We start from the raw sequence: 24,957 nt of genomic DNA, 5'->3' as shown, positions 1-24,957 counted from the left end.
ACTATGGAAGTCAATGGTTACCGGCTTTAAGCATTCTTCAAAATATCTTCTTTTGATTTCAACAGAAGAATGAACTCCTAAATGTTTGTAACCACTTGAAGGTAAGTTAATAGTGAGATTATTTAATTCATTTTTTGTGTGAACTAACCCTTTATTGGTCAATAAAGTACAGTTTTTTGCTCCACAGTAAACTATGGATCCCCTCTGATGAGGGAAGTCAGACTGAAGCCATCACTATAAGACAAAACCATGGACGTCTGCCTAGCACATGTGTAGAAGGAATCCGCATATGAAAACCCCTCATCGGTCGCAGGTATTCATTTCAATTATGTGTCGATGGCAGGTTTGTTTTGACAAAAGCAACCGGGCCATTGAGATGGGAGAGACAGCAGTAGATTAAACCCCATTGAGATCAAAAGATATCTTTGTGTGCTTCTAAGACAATAACATCTTATGAGGGATAATCCCCGGATCATCCACTTAGCAATTAAAATACACTGATGCATTCCATTCCTCAGGTGATAGTCGTGTCTAGCAGTAAAAGTGAGCGCGGTACACAAATCGGATGAGCACTTAAGCGATTACAGGGAGTGCTCGCTGTTATAAGGAATATGCAGCCTGTTAAAGTTCCAATAAAAATCCCTTTTTACACCCTGACATATTCGCATTGTTGACTAAACAGTGGGTCCTGAACATAGTACTCTAAGCTCTCCCATTGGCCAAAGGTGCTTTAGATTCAGGGATAACACCTCACAATGCATGTTAAGTAGGCTTAATTACTCAAAACAAGAAGGCCGCGGAGAGTGAAAAGAATGTTTATCTTTGCCTTATTGTCTAGCGGTGTGGGCTGAACCCAAAGAGAGGAGGTCTGCTGCTGTTTGCGTGCTTCAATTTTACCCCAGCGCCCCACTAAAACACCTAAAGTCATTATCTAATGAATTGATGGTTGATCTAATTATGCTCTGATTGGATGAAATGTTATCTTGGAAATTCCATCTCATTATTTGTTCAAAGTTATCTGTCGAGTTCTCAGAATGGTGGATCTCTGTGGCCTGTAGGTAAAAAAGATGCTTGCCTTTCTTGGGTGGGTAAGTGAGGGGGATAACATCACTCGTTTAAATGGCAAATCAAGAATTGACCTGTATGAAATATTCTGCTTCACTATTGCAGAACCTTTGATCCGTAACTTGGAAGAGCGATGACCTTTGACTATTCCTGAATTTAACATTGGCGTTTGGAGCATCGTAATGAAAAATGCTGCATTTGTTTGGTAAGTCAAACATAGATTTCATTGACATTTACACAGAGTTATGCATTTATATGTGACCCTGGACCACATGCTGCACAGGTTGCATATTTTTGGCCAACATTACATTATAAGTATCAAAATAAAAGATTTTTCTTGTATGGCAAAAATCATTAGAATATTAAATTCAAGTTTATTCTTTATTTGTGTAACGCTTTACAAAAGGTGCACATTATTGCATTACAATTAAGATTGGAAAGTCAAAGTTTACTAGTTACCATAACTTTATTAGTTACTAATAACTTCAACTATAGAACTAGAAACTAATAGCTTTTTACAGTTAAAGTTATTGTATACATATAAACATAGTAATAAAACACTACTGTATAGTCTGTATTGCATAAATAATTATTTTATTAAAGTTACAAATGGTACAATTTTTTGTACCTGAATGCTTGAATTCAAGACCATTAATAAAGAGCATTTTATATGAAGTCATTTTGTAAATATTCTACTGTAAATATATCAGAAGTCTATTTTTTATTAGTAATATGCATGGCCAAGCTCTTAATTTGGAAAACTTAAAGGGGGACTTTCTCTTTCTTTCTTTCTTGTTTTGTTTGTTTGTTTGTTTGTTTGTTTGTTTGTTTGTTTGTTTGTTTGTTTGTTTGTTTGTTTTTTTCTTTCTTTCTTTCTTTCTTTCTTTCTTTCTTTCTTTCTTTCTTTCTTTCTTTCTTTCTTGTTTTGTTTGTTTGTTTGTTTCTTTCTTTCTTTCTTTTTTTCTTTCTTTCTTTCTTTCTTTCTTTCTTTCTTTCTTTCTTTCTTTCTTTCTTTCTTTCTTTCTTTCTTTTTCTTTCTTTTTTTCTTTCTTCCTTTCTTTCTTTCTTTCTTTCTTTCTTTCTTTCTGTCTTTCTTTTTTTTCGTTCGTTCGTTCCTTTCTTTCTTTCTTTCTTTCTTTCTTTCTTTCTTTCTTTCTTTCTTTCTTTCTTTCTTTCTTTCTTTCTTTTTTTCTTTCTTTCTTTCTTTCTTTCTTTCTTTCTTTCTTGTTTTCTTTGTTTGTTTGTTTCTTTCTTTCTTTCTTTCTTCTTCATTTCTTTCTTTCTGGTTTTAACCTTCAGATACCAGATTTTCAATAGTTCACTCAAAAAAATAACGTTCGCTTTTTGTTCAAGTTACTTATTGTAAATGAGCTGAAACAACACAATTCTTGAGTTTTTTTGGAAACAACTTGATTGTTTTATGTTCAATCCATTTAATTCTGTAAAAACCAATAACTTAACTTAATTCCTTCATGTTGTCCCAACACAAAATGATTGTGTGGAACCCAGCATTTTTACAGTGTTGTATTTCAGCTAAATATTGTCCAATCCTAATAAACCATGCATCAATGGAAAACTTATTTATTCGGCTTTCATATACACTACACTAGTCTGTATCTAAGGAATAATGTATGAACCTCAGTTTAAAAAACACTTCTGACTAGTTTTGTAATCATGGTTATCATGTATAGAATAAATTCATTGGCTGGTTGGCACAGCCAATTGCATACATTTGGGCAGGGCTATTAGATTTCTAATCTAGACTAATCGAAATCAAAAATCCTCTATTTCCATTTCTTGTTCTCAATCAAGCTTCCCAAATTTACACAGGTCACATGACAGATAATGAAATGTTCAGGTATGCTTTATTATATTAATGTGGAAATTTCATTGTCATTGGCCACCGATTTCCAAAAACCAAACAAACAAAAAAAAACTATTAAATACTAAACAAAACACAACTCAGGCTCATTCTGAAAATGTACCCCTATATACATTTCTGGAGAACGCCAAATATGTCCCAGGAGCTAGATTTTTGAGCAGTTTTTGCTTTGGCGAATCCAACAAAGGCCACTGTGTGCACTTTTTGAAATCTCAAATTTCTCTCGCGAGTGCCATTCGTGCTTGCTGTTCTTGCGTAGTTCCACCACAGGCTTCTTTCGACTGACTAACTGATTGACTGACAGATCAACCGACCCCCCCTCCCACCTTCTTCCCTTAACCCAATCAATAGTGTTTTAAAGGGCACCTAGTTTACCACTTTTTTCAGATTTAATATGTGTCTTTTGCGTCTCCAGAATCTGTCTGTAAAGTTTCAGCTCAAAACACCTATCAGATTTTTTATTAAACTTTTTTTGAGATTCTATCTTATACCTTTTTGCATCAGGTAGCGGTTTTGTTGTGCTTGCGCCTTTAAGACTAGTCCTCCCTGCCCACCGTTTCTTTGTGCCTTTCTGCGTGCCTTAATCTCCTCACTCGGCTGCCTCAGACAACAGACAGATTTAAAGGAAGCACAGACACACACACAAAGACAGGCAGCGTGCAAATGTGACATGATACGGGTTAATCTCCACTGCTGTATGGATATCTGTTATATTAATGTAGAAAATAAACCTGATTTAACATCCACAAACCGGGATTGAAGCGTCTTCTTATATAATTGTTCTGACCTGTGGCTGTGGTGGTGAAGTAAAGCTGAAGTGAATTGCTGTAATTTATTACACAAATGCACTGTTTTAAAACATTTTAAACTTGTGAGACTCACTCTTGATCACATTTGATGATGATTGATGATCCTAGCAAACTGATCAGACCTTTTATTCCCGGTTGCTTTGCTCACGTCCTGTCTTGTTGATATGATTATACACTTGACTACCGGGACATGTTAATACGCGCCTGTCAATCAATTCGATGAGCAGGGGGACCGCACTCCTACGTCAAGTTGCGATCGGTCTGAAAACCGCTCCAATTGGTCCACCGTTTTTATGTTGCTAAATAAAAAAAAAGGACTGAGTGTGTTTATATCACCCCAATATGACGGCCTATACACTATACCTACACATATGTCTGTCCAAACAGCTTGAAACAAAGATTTTTCACCATAGGTGCCCGTTAAAAAGCACTGATTGACCAGCGATTAGGTAAACCTATCCCATGATACGCACCATTGATTGAGACAATAAATGTCTTCCCCATATACATGTTTTCATTTCAAGAAGTGAAATTTCTCCCATGAAACTCTATGTAGAGTGAGGGAAGGAGGGAACGTGAGATTGACAGGTGGATTGATTGACAGGAAGCAACACTAATGCGGTCGATGTATCGGTCCGTTGTGGTAAAGAAGGAGCTGAGCCGATAGGTAAAGCTCCTGATTTACCAGTCAATCTACGTTCCTACTCTCACATATGGTCATGAGCTTTGGGTCATGACCGAAAGGACAAGATCTCAGATATAAGCAGCTAAAATTAGTTTCCTTCACAGGGCGGCAGGGCGCACTTTTATAGATAGAGTGAGGAGCTCTGTCACCCGGGAGGAGCTCGGGGTAGAGCTGCTGTTCCTCCACATTAAGAGAAGTCAGCTGAGGTGGCTGGGGCATCTGTTTTGGATGTCTCTTCGACGTCTACCTAGGGAGGTGTCCCACCGGGAAGAGGCCTCATGGAATACCCAGGAAATGCTGGAGGACTATGGCCGTACTCACACTAGGTACAGTTGCCTTGAACCAGGCCAAAGCACGCTTGTCCCCCCTCCCGTCTCCCCCGACGGCCCGCGCTCACACCATATCGGGCCTCGGCACGCTTACGTCATCGCTGCTGTGCTGTTCAGAAGCGCTCTCTATGGCAAGCCTTTTTAGCATTTAAATCTTTGTTCTGACTCCATAAATATATTTAGAGATATCTCTAATTATATTTTGACTAGTCATAATTATAATTCGACTAGTCAGAATAACAATTAGAGATATCTGCAATTACAATTGTACTAGTACGAAATCAGATTGGAGATATCTGCAAATATATTATGACTAGTCATATTCCTCCAATGACTTCCATTGAAAAATATTTGCAGATATCTCTAAATGAGTTTTGATTAGTCACAATTGTAATTAGAGATATCTCTGAGTTTTTACTAGTCATAATACATTTGGAGATGTCTTTAATTCATCATATTTAGAGATATTTACAAATATATTTGAAGATATCTCTAATTAATTTACTAATAGTCGAATTACAGTTGTAGATATCTTGAATTGGATTTTTGACGAGTCAAAACTCAGTTAGAGATATCTGCAAATATTTTTCAATGGAAGTCAATGGAGGAATATGACTAGTCATAATATATTTGCAGACATCTCCAATCTGATTTCGTACTAGTACAATTGTAATTGCAGATATCTCTAATTGTCATTCTGACTAGTCGAGTTATAATTATGACTAGTCAAAATATGATTAGAGATATCTCTAAATATATTTATGGAGTCAGAACAAGGTTTAAATGCTAAAACGGCTTGCCATACGCTCTCACTCAGTAGCACAGTGGAGATTTCTCTAGTTATATCGTTTCAGTCGTTTGATATGCCGTCAAATATTTCGCCAAACAGTCCTTAGGGATGCGGGGACACGCAGTCAGATATTTCGCCGAACAGATCCGCCACTTTTGGCGCTCATAAACAATCATAAAGCTCTCGTGCTGCAGGAATGAGGAGGTCTGCTGAAGGCGCGCAGCTGAGGTGCTGTGAGGAGTTCTCGTCTTTAATAAACTATGGCAGTTTGCGATCACTGAACAGTAAGAATGATTAATAAATCCATATCAAACAGTCCCTTAAAAGTCACGTCTCGCTTTACGTTTCGGGCTTTGGCGCGTTTTGCACTCACACACAAGCGCACCGCGCCAAAGCCCAAGTGTATCGCGCTCAAGCACGGTTCACTTGGCCGGCCCTGGCCCGGTTGGAAGAGGTGTGCCTGAGCGCAATTCAGAGCACTCACACTTCTCAAACGATCCGGGAAACGGGCCTGGGCACGGTACGGATGGCATAGTGTGAGTAGGCCCTATGTCTCTCGGCTGGCCTGGGAACCCCTTTGGATCCACCCGGAGGAGCTGAAAGAAGTGTCTGTAAAGAGGGAAGTGTGAGACTGCTGCGCCCATGACCTGACCCTGGAAAAGCAGATGAAAATGAATGAATGAATGAACTGAAACTAATCTGCTCCTGCGTCATTAACTCCATGGTGCAGGAGATTGGTTGCCGTCACCTCGGCAGCCAATGAGGTTGCTCCTCATCAGTTTAAATACTCCGTGTACGGTGTTATGCTTTGACACAATTTCAGAAACCCTCCTCCACCCTAGCTCCACCTGTGTTTAGATCTGGTACAGGGGTTGCATATATATATTATGTTTGTTTATATTCTCAGATGGCATGTGTGTGTCATGGTATGGGATCAAAAACGGGAACAAAAACAGGTGTAGAATCCAAGTGCAGATTTTAATGATTATTGTGCAATGAAAGCGACAAAATACAAAAATCAAAGTAACAAACAAAACAAACAAGCGAGGAACTCAAACAGATTAAACTCGAACTAGACTTTAACAACTAAGACAAGATACAAGAGCAAGATCGGGAACAACATGCCAACAAGAACGACAAGATAGACAATGACGCGGTGACAAACAGTGGTCAAATGACAGAATATATAGTCCAGGAAAACATTGGTAAACAGACACAGCTGTGATTGCGAATCAGTGTACGTGAATTCCGGTGTGTGTGTGATGTATGTATGGATTTGTAGTTCTTGGGCCACTGTAGTTCGCAGGGAGTTGCAGGCGAACTACTGTGGCATCTAGTGTTCATACACAGTCATGACAGTGTGTGTATATACTGGTAGTAGCAGGTTTCGGTACTTGCTCTGCCATAATAATCAAAGCAGCAGCAGCGTAACAGATCTATACCACCAAGACCAAATACATCAACATTGCCATATACATATTCATTACCATACTAAATCCAGAGAGTGTTCATGACAGAAATATTTGATTATGAAGTACAACTCAAACTCTACAAGGGCTCTATTTAGTAACTTGAATATGCATGAGAAAGATTCAGCTCCCACTTCTTTTTTCTTTAATTTACTGCCTGTTGGTTGCTTCAGCTCTGACCCCAAAGAAAGCCTAGACAATTTAAGCCTGGCAACCCCCAAAACTCACAACAACACTCAAAGAATTTTTGGTTTGCTAACCATCACAGCTATTTCCATATACACAAAGCTGCATGCAGAAGGAAATATGAGAGATCCAGCCACAAATCCTCTTGACTCCATCCCAAACCGTTCCTTGGTGTAGAACATGGGCTTTTGTCAGTCATCTGTCTGCATGGATGAATCAAGCAGCCGTGTTATTGAGCGTGATGAAGAGCAGCCATCATTAAGTGCATCTCTGCTGTGCGGGAGCTTCTGTCATCATCTGCATTCCTCAGCTCTGTCTGGGAAAAAAGGCATGGAGATGACTCTGCAGATTGAGACCCTTACATTGTGCTAACAGTTGTTTGGCAGAGTGCTAAGCTACACATTCCTCTGGTCATCGGACGACCTTGTCTTTGGCTCCCTTAAACCCTGACCTGGACCACCTCATTGAATCCCAATCATGGTTAGGACAACATCGGCCATTTCAGACATGATGATGGGCCATTGTTGGTTTCTTCTTGTATCACTTCAGATATTGGCCACTATCATACAACCGGTGCAATGTGGCGTCAGTCACAATGCAACTGTTTTTTTGCTTGTTTCAGCCTGGCGCATGCTTCATTTTCACAATTTGCACAACTTTCTTTGAACGGGGGGTCCAATGTGTTTTTTTAAGGCTTTGTTGTGTTTATGGGTTGCAAAGCAATATGTGCTCATGCTTCATTTGTAAAAAATAATCATGTTATTTTTCCTATATCCTACTTTAATTATTTACAGCTACTCTGCTAACATGAAAACGACAGTCATAATTCTTCATTCCTCCGAAAGCCTACCCTCAGGAGGTTCTGATTGGTCAGCTAACAAAATAATTTACATATATATATATATATATACACGCACAGTTTTATATATCTATATATATATATATATATATATATATATATATATATATATATATATATATATATATATATATATATATATATATATATACACAGTTTTTTAAAATATTTGCAAAACGATGTTCAACAGAGCAAGGAAATTTTTACAGTATGTCTAATAATTTTTTTTCCACAGGAGAAAATCTTATTTGTTTTATTTCAGCTAAAATAAAAGCAGTTTTTAATTTTTTACAAAATTATTAGCCCCTTTAAGCTATATATATATATATATATATATATATATATATATATATATATATATATATATATATATATATATATATATATATATATATATTAACCTAGTTACGTCTTTAAATGTCACTTTAAACTGTAGAGAAGTGTCTTGAAAAATATCTAGTCAAATATTATGTACTGTCATCATGGCAAAGATAAAATAAATCAGTTATTAGAGATGAGGTATTAAAACTTATGTTTAAAAATGTGTTGAAAAAATATTCTCTCCGTTAAACAGAAATTGGGGGAAAAAATAAAAAGGGGGCTAATAATTCTGACTTTAACTGCATATGAAGAGTTCAGATGCAAAACCCTCTAAATCCAAAGGACCTCTTTCCTTGTAAATAAGCATTTTCTATCAGGTTCCTATTATTAGGTGCAGAAGTTTCATTTTATATGTAATGAAAAGGTTATTAGCTAAATAAAATACTTTTTTTATTTATTTATTTTTTTGCAAAAAACGGTATAGACAATTCTTCCTTTTCAACAAGGGAGATTTTCTGTTGTGTCAAAACCAGCTAAATCCACCTCTGCTTTTTATGCAAAAACCTCTAAATCTACATATTGAGACAAGACAGTGTATGTAGTTGAGAATCACTTAAGATGCAATTAGAGATTATTTTACCAAACATAAAACACATTACACAAACCACCTGAAATTAAAAACATATAAATCTGTCAAGTAAGTGGCGGTTCATTCTGCTGTGATAAATCAGGGACAAGTAAGGGGAGTAACTGCTTAAATCAATAACATTAAAACTGAGATTAATAAAGTCTTAACAATCTGTTGTCATTTCTGATGTTTAGGATTTAGATTTAATGTAAGTTGAGCAATGTTAACATTGCAAACATTGTAAGCTAAGCTTGGATTCAAATAATGTAGTGTAAAAACATTGTGAAACATCAATATCTGTGCATTGTCCATTAATATAAAAAGATTATCAGACGTACTGTATAGGTAAGATAAAGTAATACAAATAATGTATAGTTTTACACATTATATTCATCTTTTATAAAATAGTTTACTTTAGCAAATAAAACACAAGGAAGGCCTACTGGACAAAAAGGGGGATGCCTCTCAGACACTTTTAGAAGCTGTCCTTCATTGGTCTCTTTATCCTCATAGCATCCACGTGAGATAAAAGAACAGCATCTTAACCCTGTCTTTCGTGAAACAGTTGCCATTTAATGTATAGTAAATCGGACTCATTCAAAGTAGCGTCGCTGCGCAAAAATGTTATAAATGTAGGCAACACTTCCGACTGTACAGTGTGTTTTGAGGTAAGGCACGCTTTCATTTGCCATTCACTGACAGTCAGACAGACTCATCCAGTTCATCAAACTCCGTCTTTTGAAATCAAAATCGGATGCGGAATAAAACAGTCTCTTTATAAAAGCCAGCATATTAGCGCGCTGCTACATTGAAAACATGTGATACGGTTCATGCCTTCTGATTGGTTTTCGAGACATAGTGGCTTTTGCTGTCAAAGAGACTGAGTGGCTTTTGCCAACAAACTGATATTTCTAAATGCGCTGGCATTGCAATTTAGATGATTAGAAGCAAATCTATTTGTTTACATGCCTAAAGCAATCACTTAATGTCGTTATCTCATTTTTGGCGTTTAGTGGCTTTTGCATCTGAACTCTTCATATATATATTTAAAATGGTTTTTAAAAAATAAAAAACTGCTTTTATTCTAGCCGAAATAAAACAAATAAGACTTTCTCTAGAAGAAAAAATATTATCAGACATACTGTGAAAATTTTCTTGCTCTGTTAAACATCATTTGTAAAACATTTAAAAGAATTCAAAAGGGGGCTAATAATTCTGACTTTAACTATGTATACATATATACACACATGCACAACCACACAATATCCTGTTAATTAACAAACTTGATTGATTTATGCATGTTTTGTGTTTATTTACAGTTTCGAATTGCATTTTTTGGACATTGATCTCTGCTCTGACAATTTCTGGTGTTGAAAAGTATAACAGGGTGACTTTTATTGGCATTTTAAGTGGTTTACAGTGATGTAATGTCTGGTTTGGCCTTGTAAATAACAAGACAAAAACTGGGTTATGAGCTGACCGTACTATTTAAACTGTTATAACTATATAACTGGTACAAAATGTTTCAGACTATACTAAAAAGTCAATAAAAGTCACTATGGTAAACTTTTGTACACCATAAGTAGCACAGATCAAAGTCCGGTAATACAAATTGAAATTCGAAAGTTAAAATAAATGCAAAAACTCCAGTGAAACATGAGCTATGAACAACTGTTAATTAATGTGTGGATATACATATAATTATATGTATTTTATATATACAGTCTACATATAATGCAAACCAATGGCATAATAACACATGAAATGACACGTTGATTTGGCCATCTTTTTTATGCGGTTCAGGTTAAAGTTCTCTGAGCTATAGATAAACTCTCTGTACTCTGGTTATTGTCAGGTTATAGTTTATTTGACTATATCGCTCTATATTTAGCACTGGAAATTCTTCTAGGACAAGACAGCAATGATTGAAATACTAAAATGGATAGTTATTGTCTGTCTGAGGATGAAAGGCGGGGTGTACAGTTAAAGCAAATGATTAAACAGGTGCGTGTTACACATGTGGGCTTTCATCAGCGTTTTACTCACTTCTAAGAAGATGAATCATGTTTTACAGAGAAAGCAATTTCATAATGTTGGCGTAAAAGGGGTTTTGTAGTTCTTTTCACACTTGTGTTGCTCTTTGAAATCTTCAACCCTTTCTTAGGGCCCTATCATACATGACACAATATGGTGCAATATGTGCTTGGCGTGGTTTGTTGCTATGTACAGACCAGCGCAACAGTAATTTTTACGCTTTTCGCCACATTGTTTAAAAAGCAAATCCATTCGCTAGTGGGTGTGCTGGTCTAAAATAGACGTGTGTTAAGGCACATTGTTGGTGCTATTTTTAAGAACTGAAATAGACTGCGCCATTGACCAACTAAAAGCTGGTCTAAAAGACTCACATCTGATGCTTGTATTTGCAGCAGCTCCACGTTCACAACTTCACGCATTGGGTTAAAATAGGCTTTCCAGTCTCCCTGTTCAGTCCATTAGTTCCACTGTATCTGTTCAGCCGAGGGAACTGAACCAACCCTGTGACGTCAGATACAGCAACATTTCAAGATGGCGGTGCCCTAGCTTTAAAAAAATCTATAGTAAAACATGCCATCTTCTAATAAATGGTTTCATTAATCGAGTTCTTTTTAAATATATTTTCATTAAAGATGAATCCATTGTACAAAATATTGTAAACTTGACTGTTTACATTACATCTTTTGAGTGCTTCATTTCCCCTTTAAAATTGCAAAAGCGGATTCAGACACATCCTTAATGCTTTTGTGCCATGCACATGGACTGTGTGCCTAGATTATTTAAAAAGAGCCCATAGTGTTTTTGTCTTGTTTCTAGGCCAAATATGTAATAATTCCTTAATAAAGAAACATTTTCTTGACAAACCAAATAAACATTGTCTTGTTTTGAGAAATAATGTCAAAATGAAGCGAGTTTTTCCTTAAAAAAAGCAAAATAATCAAATTTTAAAGCACAAAAAGACGATTATTTTGCTTACCTCATTAACAGATTATTTTGCTTGTTTTAAGTAAATCTTTTGACTTTGTTTCAGAAAACAAGACAAATTGTTGTTGTTTTTGTTTTTGCTTGTCTTAAAATGCTTCTTGATTTAAGATTTTTTTAATATTTGCACTAGAAACAACAAAAACACCTTGTTTTTAGTGTTAAATTCTTAATTTTAAAAATAGAGTTTTTCTTCAAAGATCTTTTCATGCGTCTCTTCATAGCGACCACATCTGCCAAGGCCAAAAAGCACCATAAAAGTATAATAAAAGTGGTCCATGTGACTCACGTGATGCATTTAGCCTTTTGAAGTCCTATGGAGGCTTTGTGTGAGCAGTAAACCAAATGTTAAGTCATTTTTATAATGAAAAGCTTCCTCTCTGTATTATTACTCTCAAATATGAAGTTCAGTTTCTGGCATAGACTAATTGTTTCGGTTCATAAAACCTCAATTTATTGTCAGGCGCTTTGGATATTAATTTAGCTTTGCCTGTATTTGATATTTGAGGTACATTTGAGGGCAAAATTATGATTTTTTTTCCTAACATTTCTCCAGGATTTTAGCTAGAATAAAAGCAGTTTTTCCGCTCTTTTTATTTATTTAAGAAAAGTTTTACAAACTACTTTCGAGAGGAGCATGTGATATTATCGACTACAGCTGAACCTCATCGCTAATCATTTGCTAGCCTATCAGATCATTCTAAAACTACTATAAATATCCTGCCTCATTCCTTAGCTGCGTCCCAAATGGCACACTATACACTATGCACCCATGCACTATGTACTTATGCACTTACACACTCAACAGGATAGTATATGTATGTAGTGTTGTCCCCCAAATGGCACACTAATGTTTTTTTACTAAACGGAAATTCAAACCGTTTCCCTGATGACGTTTGACGGTCGCCAAATCAGTGAAATAAACGACCGAATTATCAGATAATACCTGCCGTGAGTATAACCGCATTCACCATCGGGAGGCGCTATAATCACTCTAGTAGGAGAATTTTGCTTTCACCATCCAAAATAAAGTTATTCAACATGTGCGCCCAATAGCTCCGCCCCTTCCGCTACGAAAGCAAACCTGCGGTCGTTGAGTGCGTGAAGTGTCCATCATTACACACTTCATTTTTCTGGCTGAATGAGTGCATTAAGTAATTAAAGTGCACTTATGATATTTAGAGTTTTTAGTGTGAACACACTACTTACACTATTTATACTACAAAATGACGTAGAATAGTGCACAAGTATGCGATTTGGGACGCAGCTCTTATCTCCGTTTTTGGAGAAAAAAAAACCTATCCTCTTCCTCTCCCTCCTCCTCTTTCATGATTGGGCAACACGGTGGCTCAGTGGTTAGCACTGCTGCCTCGCAGCAAGAGGGCCACAGGTTCAAGTCCTAATTGAGCCAGTTGGCACTCCCTGCATGGAGTTTGCATGTTCTCCCTGTGTTTGCGTGGATTTTCTCCGGGTCCTCCGGTTTCCTCCCACAGTCTAAAAACATGTACATAAGTGAATTGCAATACAGTCACAAGCACTCAACACATACATACTTAATCAATCAGTACCACTTATTAGCCAGAGCATAAGGGGGCACTCGAGAAACACCTGATATCCCTCCTAATGCTCATTGACCTGGCGGGAACCTTGGGCTCATCTATCTCCGAGTTCAGGGTTCTCTCCCAGGACAGCATGCCCAACCTGCAATCATAGTTGAGCATTATCTAAGTGTGACCTCTTGAAATAGTGAAAAACATACATTCATTAATCAACATAACCAAACAACATAAAGAGGGGAAATTTTTGCATTTTAAGTCACGCACTTGTAGATATCTGAAAAAGTGGGCTTTAGGAATTTTAAACTGAGATTCTAATTGTGTAAAAGGCAAAAAGCAGCCATCAACAATGAGATCTTTAAGGGTGCTTTCACACCTGCCTTATTTAGTTCGATTGAATCGCACTAGAGTTCGTTTTCCCTTTTGGTGTGGTTCGTTTGGGCAGGTGAGAATGCAGCAATCGTACTCGAGTGCGCACCAAATGCGGACCAAATGAGCGTACCGAGACCTGCTTGAAGAGGTGGTCTCGGTACGCTTTCAAACGAACCCTGGAGCGGTTCATTTGTGGTGAGAATATGATCTGCGCATTTTGGACTAATTCAGCTGCCGTAGGCCGAAGCGCTGTGCATTATGGGATATGGAGGAAAAATGTTTGTTGACTGCACTTTACCAACAGAGAGAGAGAGAGAGAGAGAGAGGGGAAAACATTACCTGATGGATTGTTGGTAATATTTCCGCAAGATGAGCATGTCTCAGTTTACCTAAATTAATTCACGCCTCCTCCTGAAGTGACGTGCGATGCATTAAAACACTGTTTTCCAGCCGCGGCTGCGCTTTATTCTCGAAATGTATAGTTTGTCTAAAGCAGGGACACGATCAGTCAGTGCAGTCGTCCCTCCAGAGTAAAAGCGACATTTTGTGTCTGCCAGTTTTGTTTACCTGCGGGAGTTCATTGGCATTTTCCCGCACGTGAATTCTAACTAATCAATAAGCAGTTTAGGAAATATGTTCAACAACATCTGGCCAATGAGAGATGTGGATTTTGTCAGATGACTGCATTTTGGTTCGTTTCAACTGGTTCAGACCAAAGCCAGCAGTGTGGTGTGAAAACAATCCAAAGACGGCAGAAGATGCAACAATCTATCATTTATTGTCCTTGGTCCAGACCAAATGAAGCGAACTACAGATGTGAAAGCTCCCTAAATGTTAAAGTGCCTCTTTTTGCTAAAGTAAGAATGCCTGGTCATTCAATGGCTGAGAAAGTCTATGATTATTGGCTATTGGGGTACAAACGGAAGCTCTCTGCCAACCAAAATATTTAATAAAAGCAGTTTTTAATAAAAAAAAAGTTTAAGGTCAATATTATTAAGCAATTTTTTTTTTATATTCTACAAAACAAATCACTGTTATACAATGACTTGCCTAATTACTATAACTTACCTAGTTTACCTAATTATAGCATAAATATAACCTTAATTTTTATTTTTTGATAAGGATCAGGTCCCAAATTAGTGGTTCCCAAAGTGAGGGTTGTGGGACAATGAGGGGGTTCCCAAAAATCTAATTCATTTTATTAAACAATTAGAATTCCTATATTTTATCCATAACCTAGAAGAAAAAATAGTTGTTAATACTGTGAGATTACTAGTAGATTAATAAAGGGACTAAGCCAAAAAGAAAATGAATGAATAATTTTGAATAATTAATAATAGATTTAATATTTTTTTTTATATTTGGCCTAGAAACAAGACACAAACATAGATTAAGTTAAAAGCTTTTTTTTTTTTTGCAGTGCAGTATCTCTTATCTCTTGTGTTTTATGAATCGCAACTAAACAAAACAAAAAAAAGATACAAATCTTTTAAAATGTTCTTCTACTGAAGAAAAAGCAAAAGTCACGCGAGAGTGAATATTAATTTTTGTGTGAACTATCCCTTTAAGAAATAACTGCATTTAAAGAATAAAAACTGAATTTGACATTTTTAGGGATCCGTTCCGAGATCTTTAAACAGTTGCCTTTGAAATATTTCCACCACAGAAAGCTTCAGTAGATCTGAAGAGTAGAGATGAGAGATATAACGTGCTCGGGGTTCAGAGAGAGAGAGAGAGACTGGTAAATACAGGGATCTGCCCTTTGAATCAAACTGGTCTCGTAAAGACACCACATGTCACTGAATTATACGTTCGCATGATTAGAAGCTTGGGCTGCATAAACATCCCGTGTCAAGATTTACATTTCTCCGCTTAAGCACAAGCAGCTGTTTATAGACTCCTCCGCAGACATAAGAAGCTCCGGCTATACATAGAAGCAGAAACCTTTAAAAACTCCCATCTTGAGGGGCTCATTTAGATTAATGGATGCAGTGGCAAATAAAATGTCAATTACGGAAAACGCGGCTACCGATCTAGAACAGCAAGAGCAACTGAGCATGATTTGTCCTTGTTTAAATCTAGTATTAAAGGGGACCTATTATGCAAAAATCACTTTTTTGATGTGTGAATATAACCAGCTTCTCGTGGTAAACATGTATTAATTCAGTTTTTTTTTATAATTACATTTGTTTAAAACAGTCTGTATAAACACTTTGATTATGATTTGTCTGTGTCATTAGAATCAGAAAGCTCCACCCATTAGTGATGATCTCTCCCTCATTAGCATAAACAGCCCTGGATGAGAAGCAGACATCCTTCATTAGAGTTTTGACCTGCTGAAGATAATGTCTATATTTGTTTTTTGATAGTCTACAAAACAAACAATCAATACACAATAACTTGCCTAATTACCCGTAACCTGGCTAGTTAACCTAATTAACGTATTTCAGCCTTTAAATGTCACTTTAAGCTGTATAGAAGTGTCTTGAATAAATATCTAGTCAAATATTACTTACTGTCATCATGACATAGATAAAATAAATCAGTTATTAGAGATGAGTTATTAAAACTATTATGCTTAGAAATGTGTTGAAAAAACCGTCTCTCCGTTAAACAGAAATTGGGGAAAAAATTTAATTGGGGGCTAATAATTCAGAGGGTTTAATAATTCTGACTTCAACTATACACATATATATATATATATGGCACCTGATTACAATTCCTGCAAAATTATGTTAATTTATATTAATTTAAAAATGATGACAATAATGACCATTAATTTATTTTATATAGTAAATGAGGTTTTTTAAATACTAATGTAATAATATTTATATATATGTATGCAATAATACTAATGTAATGTAATATTTACAATATTATTTTGTACTTATTATTACTCTTGTATTATATATATATATAATTTTTAATTAAATATAATTTTTAAATAATATAAGTAAAAAGATAATTTGGCTGGAATTGTAATCGGGTGTTTCAAACCCCATACAATAAAACTTCATTTACTTCTATTCTTAAGGGTACTCAATTTGTAATAACAGCAAAGCTAACAGGTAGTGATGTAAATATGGGCGTTGATCTTTTTTGGAGGTAGACTTTAACCACACTACTACATAACAATGTGTTACACATAGCAAAATATATCACACTCTCAGAAATAAAGGTACAAAAGCTGTCACTCGGGTGGCACCTTTTTAAAAAATACACTTTTGTACCTAAAAGGTACAAGTTAAAAGGTTCACAGTGATTCATATTAGCATAAAAGCAAAATGTGTACCTTGTGGTACCTTTAAGTCAGGGATGTCAAAGTCAATTCCTGAAGGGCCGCGGCCCTGCACAGTTTAGTTCCAACCCTAATTAAACACACCTGATGAAACTAATTGAGTCCTTCAGGCTTGTTTGAAACCTACAGGTAAGTGTGTTGGAGCAGGGTTGGAACTAAACTGTGCAGGGCTGCGGCCCTCCAGGAGTTTAAGTTGATTAGAGTTTGACATTCCTGCCTTAAAGGTACCACAAGGTACACATTTGTCTTTTATGTGTGCTAATATGTACTTTAAAGGTACTAGTGTGTGTACCTTTAAAGGGCACCTATGGTGAAAAATCTACTTTTCAAGCTATTTGGACAGACATATGTGTAGGTAAAGTGTATAGACCATCATATTGGGGTGATATAAACACACCCAGTCCTTTTTTTTTCAATTTAACAACATAAAAACGGTGGACCAATTGGAGCGGTTTTCAGACAGACCGCAACTTTACGTAGGAGTGCAGTCCCCCCGCCCACCGGATTGATTGACGGTTGCGCGCATTAACATGTTCCGGTAGTCACGTGTATATGTCAACAAGACCAGACATACGCAAAGCAACCGGGAATAAAAGGTCTGTTCAGTTCGCTAGGATCAGCAATCATCATCAAATGTGATTAAGACTAAGTTATACATGTTTAAAGTGTTTTAAAACAGTGCACGTGTGTAATTAATTACAGCGATTTACTTCAGCTTTAATTCATCACCACAGCCGCGTGTCAGAACAATTATAAAAGAAGACGCTTCAATCCCAGTTTGTGGACGTTAAATTAGGTTTATTGTGTACAATAACATAACAGATATCCACACAGCAGTGGAGATTAGCCTGTATCCTGCCACATTTTATGGCAAAAACAGTGCTAAGCTAATCGCACTCTGTCTGTCTGCCTGCCTGTGTGTGTGTCAGCTGCGGTGTACTTGTGTATCTGTGTGTGTGTGCGCGCGCGCGTGAACTTTGTAACGATATTGCGTGTGACTCATCAATGCAACTGCACAACACTCATTGGTAAAGTTCTTACTGTAGTATTTCTCACAAACGCTGCGTGAGACCTTCTTCCTTTAAGTCTGTCTGTTGTCTGACGCAGCCGAGGGAGGAGATTAAAGCATGCGGGAAGGCGCGTAGAAACAGTAGGCGGGGAGAACTCGCCTTAAAGACGCAGTACGACAAAACCACCCCTGGTGGAAATCAGTATAAAACAGCATCTTGTAAAAGGTATAATAAAAAATCTGATGGGTGTTTTGAGTTGAAACTTTACATACACATTCTAGAGACGTAAAAGACTTAAATTAAATCTGAAAAAAAGGGTAACCTAGGTGCCCTTGAAGGTACCAAAGTGTATCTTTTAAAAAGGTGCCACCCCAGTGACAGCTTTTGTAGCTTTATTTCTGAGAGTGCACTCTGCAACCTCAGATTTAGCTTTGAAACGTTCAGGGTGTTCTTCTACTATCAAGACCTCTTATATGTTTTATATGAAGTTATATCAGTGGTTAGCACTGTCACTTCACAGAAAAAAGGTCACTAGTTCGAGTCCTGACTGGGCCAGTTGGCATTTCTGATTGGAGTTTGCAGTTCTTCTTGTGTTAGTGTGGGTTTCCTCCCGGTGTTCTGGTTTCCCTCACAATCTAAAGACATGCGCTATAGGTGAAAAGGATTTACTAAATTTGCCATATTGTATGTGTGTGTATGTGAATGTGAATGTGTGTTTCCCAGTACTAGGTTGTAACTGGAAGGGCATCCGCTGCGCAAAACGTATGCTGGAATAGTTGGCGGTTCATTCTGCGGTGGCAACCTCTGATAAAATAGAGACTAAGCCGAAGGAAAATGAATGACTGATTTAATATTTCTCAGTTTACTATTCCTTTTGAAACATTAGCTTTGAATGGGAAAATGTCTCCCTCATCTACATGCGATAAACAAAAATAATCTTAACACCAGGGGTAAACAGGGCCAAAAGGACTTTTTACTGCGCAATAAAATACGTGGCCGGTCACCAGTCTGCCATGAACCCGTCCCAGTTTTCCCAGGCCACATTTTCAGTTTTCCCCCACAAATATAATTTTTAGCTTATAGTTAGACGTGACCTCGAAATGGGCAGCCTACTTCATACCTATTCCACATATATCATCTGACAAGCTAAGAAAACAAGACATTAATCTTTCCTGCTCGACTTTGACACAGTCTTGAGCTCCACTGACTGACACCACTGTGATATTTTGGAGGCATCTGACGGTGGGTTGTGTCTCCTGGCCTGCAGGTTTACACTTGAGAGGCAACCTTAAGTGCGCATACCAAAGATAGACAAACCTAAACATTGCATTTGGGTACACGTCAAACAAAATGGGGAGAGTTCATGTGAGAGGCTCATGTTATTTCACTGAAAGATACACAATTTACATCGGGTCTTTACAAGTGCGTCCCATACCTCAGATGGACTTGTTAAAGGGGATGATTGTCGAGTATTTCCGAGTTTAGAACGGGTCGTTTTGTCCAAATCTATTTCTGCCCTTCCGCTCACCCCTGATGGTACGAAAACATCTCAGAGCTTTTCGGGCTAGAGAGCTTACACACACACAAAATCACTGTCTTAAAGGGACAGCTCACGTTTATAGTGTACATTTGCTGGGCCATCCAAGATGTAGGTGACTTTTTTTGTTCTTCAGTAGAGTTTTAAAGGGATAGTTCACCCCAAATGAAATTGAAATGACTATTTACTTACCTCTTTCTTCTTTTAAACACAAAGTAAGATATTCTCTTATTTTTTATTTTCAGTTCACTTTAACTCGGCAAAGTATCAAAACAGACCAAGTTAAAACACGTCATGTGCGAGTAAACTCTCCTCACATTGGTCAGAGTTCCACTGTTTATTTTTCAGGGTCCTGCTCAGCTGTCATTCGTCCTTATTTTAATTTATGATCATGAGCAATAAGACATTATAAGCAAAAAGGTGCATTTAATTTTGAATGATGACACCCACATACATAGGGCCCTATCATATACCTGACGCAAGACGTGTTTAGCATGATTTGTTGCTATTTTCAGACTAGCGCAACACTAATTTTCCGGCTTTGTGCCACATTGTTTAAATAGTAAATCCATTTGCGATGCTTTGTTGACTCATGTTCTTGCTGGTCTGAAAAGGGGGTGTGTTAAGGCACATTGTTGGCGTGTTGCTATTTTGAGGATCTAAAATAGACTGGGCAATTGACCAGCTGAAAAGCAGGTCTAAAGTCTTGTGCAGAGCACTTTAGCTGTGCACCTTAAACGTGTACACATTGCTTAATATACACAGGATGTACAGCAATACGCAAATATCTTTACAATTGAAAAAGAATAATAGGATAAAAATATTACAAAATTTTTTATTTTCTATATAAATAATAATAAATACATAAAAAACACTGGCTCCATGCCTTCTTTATCTCAGGAGGCTTTTTCAGTTTATTCATGACAGTTTGCAGTTGTATAATGTTATTATTATTAGCAGTATTATTTATTATATCCATATTTATATTTATTTTAATAAAAACAAGTTTAGATTTCTCCACTTGTCGGGTTTTGGAGGTGTATGCTTCACTATATGTGGCATGAGAATAGGACGTGTGTTTGGATGTAACTTTTTGATTCGTTATTATTGTTCGTTTATTAATTTGCTGGAAATTAGAACTGAATTTAGAAATAGTTTTGAAACAAGTTTTTGTGCTTAATAAAACTAATTTTAACATGTAGGCTAATGAATGTCTTCAGTGAGTATGTACAACACCTTTTCCTTATCCATGAAATTAAAGTACTAAAGTAAAGAGCAAAGGTAAAGAAAAAGTAAAGAGGCCGAACGGAGGAGTCTTGTTCTTTATCCCTGCGCTGCAGATCGTCTGTTCAACTGTTTTCTTTGTACTTTGTACCTAAATTATTAAAATAGAGCCCATAGTGACCAAATATAAATCAGAGAGGTAATTAGACTTGGGTTGGGCATCTAAGCTATAATGCCGATCCGATACGCATCTCGATACAAAGAATACGATCCGATATATTAGCGATACATTTGTGACATATTGCGATGCAACACGATACGATTCACACCCATATCACGATACGATGCGATATTTCAGCACTAACTAATTAGATCAAGTTTATAAGATGATGTGAAAGAGGATGCTGTGCCATTGAATGAGTTTGATTATTTATTAACCAAGCAAAATCAAGACTTTTTTTACAAACTGGCTCTTCTCTCAGAGCCAGAGTGTCAGTTTACAGTAGAGGGCCATTTTAGAACATATAGCACATATTATTTAAGTATTTTCAAGATAAACAGAATGTATAAGTGCAATATATATTAAAAATATATATAAATATTTGCACTCTTTCAACATAAAGGTTTACCATTGCACAACAAGAATTGTGATTTAACTTTTCAACTATGAAAACAAGTTTTACAAAGATATATTTTGCCACTGATTATTCAAAACTTAAGGTGGTGAACTAGCAGTGTTATGCTGCTTTGAAACATCACTGTCACTGTAAACAACAGGCTAATAAAAATATAACAAGCCAGTAATCTTCTTGCTGTGAGGTGGTCAAACTACCCACTGTGCCACCGTGACACCCATTATTTTTATCATTATTATTATTAATATTATTATTATAATTAAATAAAAATTAACAGGAGGAGGTGTTTAAAACCTTCGTTCTCCGTGACACTAGGCTGAATATCTTTGCAGATGAACAATGCAATAGCATTCGTTATTGGCGTAGAGCGCACAAAACTGTTGCGCATGGAAAAAAAAAACTTGCAATGCTTTTCTCACCACTTTTGGAGCTGGTTGAAGCAGTGCAGGAAGCCGGGGATGCAGGAACACTGGAAGATGCTTTCACAACAACACCGTGGCGCCGCTTCAAGTGAGATTTCAGATTAGTTGTACTGCCCGCGTATTTTATAGATGCACGGCACATTTTGCAAATTGCATCTGTCCTGTCATGTCGTCCATCCTTAAATCCATAATGTTGCCATACTTTAGATTTAAAACTCGGTGAGGAATAAAATGTTTGTTTTGCTTCTCGCGCTTTCTGAGGGCGCACCACTAGCTTCATCCGCACACCTGATACACTGAGTTGTAGTGTAAGTGTACACATCCGCAAGTCTGTTGCTAAGGCATACTTTATGTAGGTCGATTAAATTATGCGCCAAAAACAGGTTGACAACACTTGTTAATAAATAAAAAATACATTCTATATTAAAAATATAAGCTGTATCTCGGAAAAATCGATGCATCTCGCAAAAACCGATGCATCTCGATTTGCTTCCAAAATTTCATTCATCCTCTGCTGCTTAACCGATGCACTCGCATCGTGCACGCGCATGACCGCGTATCGATACATATCGATTAATCTTCCCATCCCTAAATTAGACATACACTTAGTCACTCTTCCTCAGCGTATATGCAGTCAAAACTCCAGCTTTTTGTTTCTTTTTGCACATATTGAAGGGGCAGTTTAAATTGCTATGAAAATACTACTTTGGAAATACAACAAATAATTATTATTATTCTGTCACAAAAATTGTTGCTTAACTAAAAGTTTAACAGATCATGTAAGAACAGCAGAAAGCATTAGAGGAAGTTTATCAAACAACAAAGTAGGGGAAAGTTGTACAGTTGAATCAGAATTAATAGCCCCTACCCCCCCCCTGTTTATTTTTCACCCAATTTCTGTTTGGTCATTTATTTCATTAATTTAGCAACCATTTTTTTGATAAGTGCTTCAGCAATCTACACGCTTACAACGGGGGATTCGTCGGCTGTTGGTAATGGAAGGATCAGAAAAGACTATTGATAGATGACACTTTGTCAGGGCTTGACAGCAACTTTACAGTACACAGTTCATGAATCAGTTTCTTCCTCAATATCACAAGTGTAAGTAAATTAAGTGGAATTAAAATAATTGCCTCCTTGTTTTCTCTAGCTTGCAAATTATGTATTTAATTGTGTTTTTTACTTGTAATCTCTCCAAACGGCTTGTAGTGTATCTGGTTAACTCTTTATGTTCTCATATCGCGTCTAAAACCACGTTGTAAACGTGACGCTTTCTTTATGAATTTTAACGCGTTCGAGCTCGCGATCCTCTGCCATTTTTCATTGCTATGGCCACAGTCAACTGTTCCTATACCTGTGGTGGTCAAGCTTTAAAATAGTTCAGCTTTTGCCGCTGTGTGGATTAATACCCAATGTGTGTGATGGTTAAGAATAGAGTAGTATGCTGGTGTTAAACTGCATTGCTTTATTGCACTCCTGCATTGGGCTCACACATAAACTCTGCACTCTGACTACTTTAAAACCATTGATATATGGTGGGCAATTCTCTCTGTTTCACGCTGAACACAGTTGACCAATCGCAAAAGACTGCGTCATCGGACCAATCAGCACAGATTAGCATCGCGCTAAGGAGGGAACAAATGAATCACTGAACAAATCACATGGGAGTCATGTGGTTAATGGGGTTAATTGGGTAAAAATAAAGGCATATTATAAGACAGTGAAAGTGTTTTTTGACCTTGCATACATATCAGCATGTTGTTGGAGACCCCCAAAACCAAAATATGACCCTTTTAAATGCATAATAGAGGCTTTTTAACTACTTTTGTTTTTGCATTAACTTTGTCTGGTGTCTGTATAGATTAAGCATGCCAAGTATTTGTAGAAAGCTTTCAAAAAAGAGAGAGAGAGGACCCAGTAAGGTGCAGATGGCAGATTTGAGCCTTTGGTAAAATCAAGCAACAACATCTTCTTTATTTATCTTTCTAAAACACAGCCGGAGACTGTGTGTGTGATATAACGTGGCGAACGCTCAGCGAATCTCTAACGAATCTGTCACTTGCAGCTCCTCGCAGTATGGAGAGGAGTTCAGAAGGGAGGTAAAGAGCAGACACGTCTTGGCATCCACACAGCAACATTAAAAGTGTGTGGTTTCACAATAATAATAATCTCCAGAGCAGCTGTGTAAACATTTAACTGAGCACGCCTCTTGTGGCACGGTACGGGATCCTCGTGTTCCACTGTGTATTTTGCTAGATGTGATTGTGCACTTATCAACACTTATCTAAACGCCTGCGCTTGTCTTTTCGGCAGCGTAGCTGGTATTGACATAACCCTGGACCATGATGTTTTCATAGAGACCGGCTGTAGGAATTTAACAGTTTCGTTTAATCCGCCTTATGAAAGTGTATTTTTAGTGTACGTATAGTTATTTTGAGGCTATTATTTAATAAATTGAGTATGTTAGTAATGTTAGCAGGGGCGGATTTAAGCAATAAGCAAGGTAATCAGCTGCTTAGGGCCCTAGGAAATATTAGATCACCCAAATATATACCTAGAAGTTGAATTATACCAATAAATTACACTCACCGGCCATTTTATTAGGTACACCTTACTAGCACCGGGTTGAACCCTCTTTTGCTTTCAGAACTGCCGTAATCCTTAGATTCAACAAGGTACTGGAAATATTCCTCAGAGATTTTGGTCCATATTGACATGATAGGATCACAAGATTTGTCAGCTGCACATCCATGATGTGAATCTCCCATTACACCACATGCCAAAGGTGCTCTATTGAATTGAGAACTGGTGACTGTGGAGGCCATTTGAGTACAGTGAACTCATTGTCATGTTCAAGAAACCTGT

General features: G+C 37.1%; 1 protein-coding gene and 1 long non-coding RNA gene across 7 annotated transcripts in view; one reads left to right on the top strand and one right to left on the bottom strand.

Moving 5' to 3' along the window:
• fermt1 (FERM domain containing kindlin 1) overlaps positions 1-24,957 on the top strand; it is a 211,495-nt gene that overhangs the window by 96,945 nt on the left and 89,593 nt on the right. For 3 of the 5 annotated variants that reach the window (XM_087298803.1, XM_087298801.1, XM_087298800.1), the window contains 2 exons: positions 188-313; positions 1,171-1,270. The gene's annotated coding sequence lies outside the window, so the exon portion shown is untranslated. Of the gene's footprint in view, positions 1-65; positions 102-187; positions 314-1,170; positions 1,363-24,957 lie in introns of all 5 variants that reach the window. The other 2 variants (XM_087298802.1, XM_087298804.1) reach the window with 2 other exon arrangements.
• The window catches only part of LOC147839463 (uncharacterized), a 33,696-nt gene continuing 15,259 nt past the window's right edge, over positions 6,521-24,957 (bottom strand). For both annotated transcript variants that reach the window (XR_015519180.1, XR_015519181.1), the window contains exons 3-5: positions 11,848-13,739; positions 11,429-11,664; positions 6,521-7,531 (exon numbers count right to left, since the gene is read on the bottom strand). This is a non-coding gene — a long non-coding RNA (uncharacterized LOC147839463). The remainder of the gene's footprint in view (positions 7,532-11,428; positions 11,665-11,847; positions 13,740-24,957) is intronic.

This window comes from Danio rerio, chromosome 20, assembly GCF_052040795.2.
Source record: "Danio rerio strain M-AB ecotype USA chromosome 20, GRCz13ab, whole genome shotgun sequence".
NCBI classification, from domain to species: Eukaryota; Metazoa; Chordata; class Actinopteri; order Cypriniformes; family Danionidae; genus Danio; species Danio rerio.
Note: the sequence above shows the minus strand (reverse complement) of the source record. Positions and strands in the feature narration are given on the sequence as shown.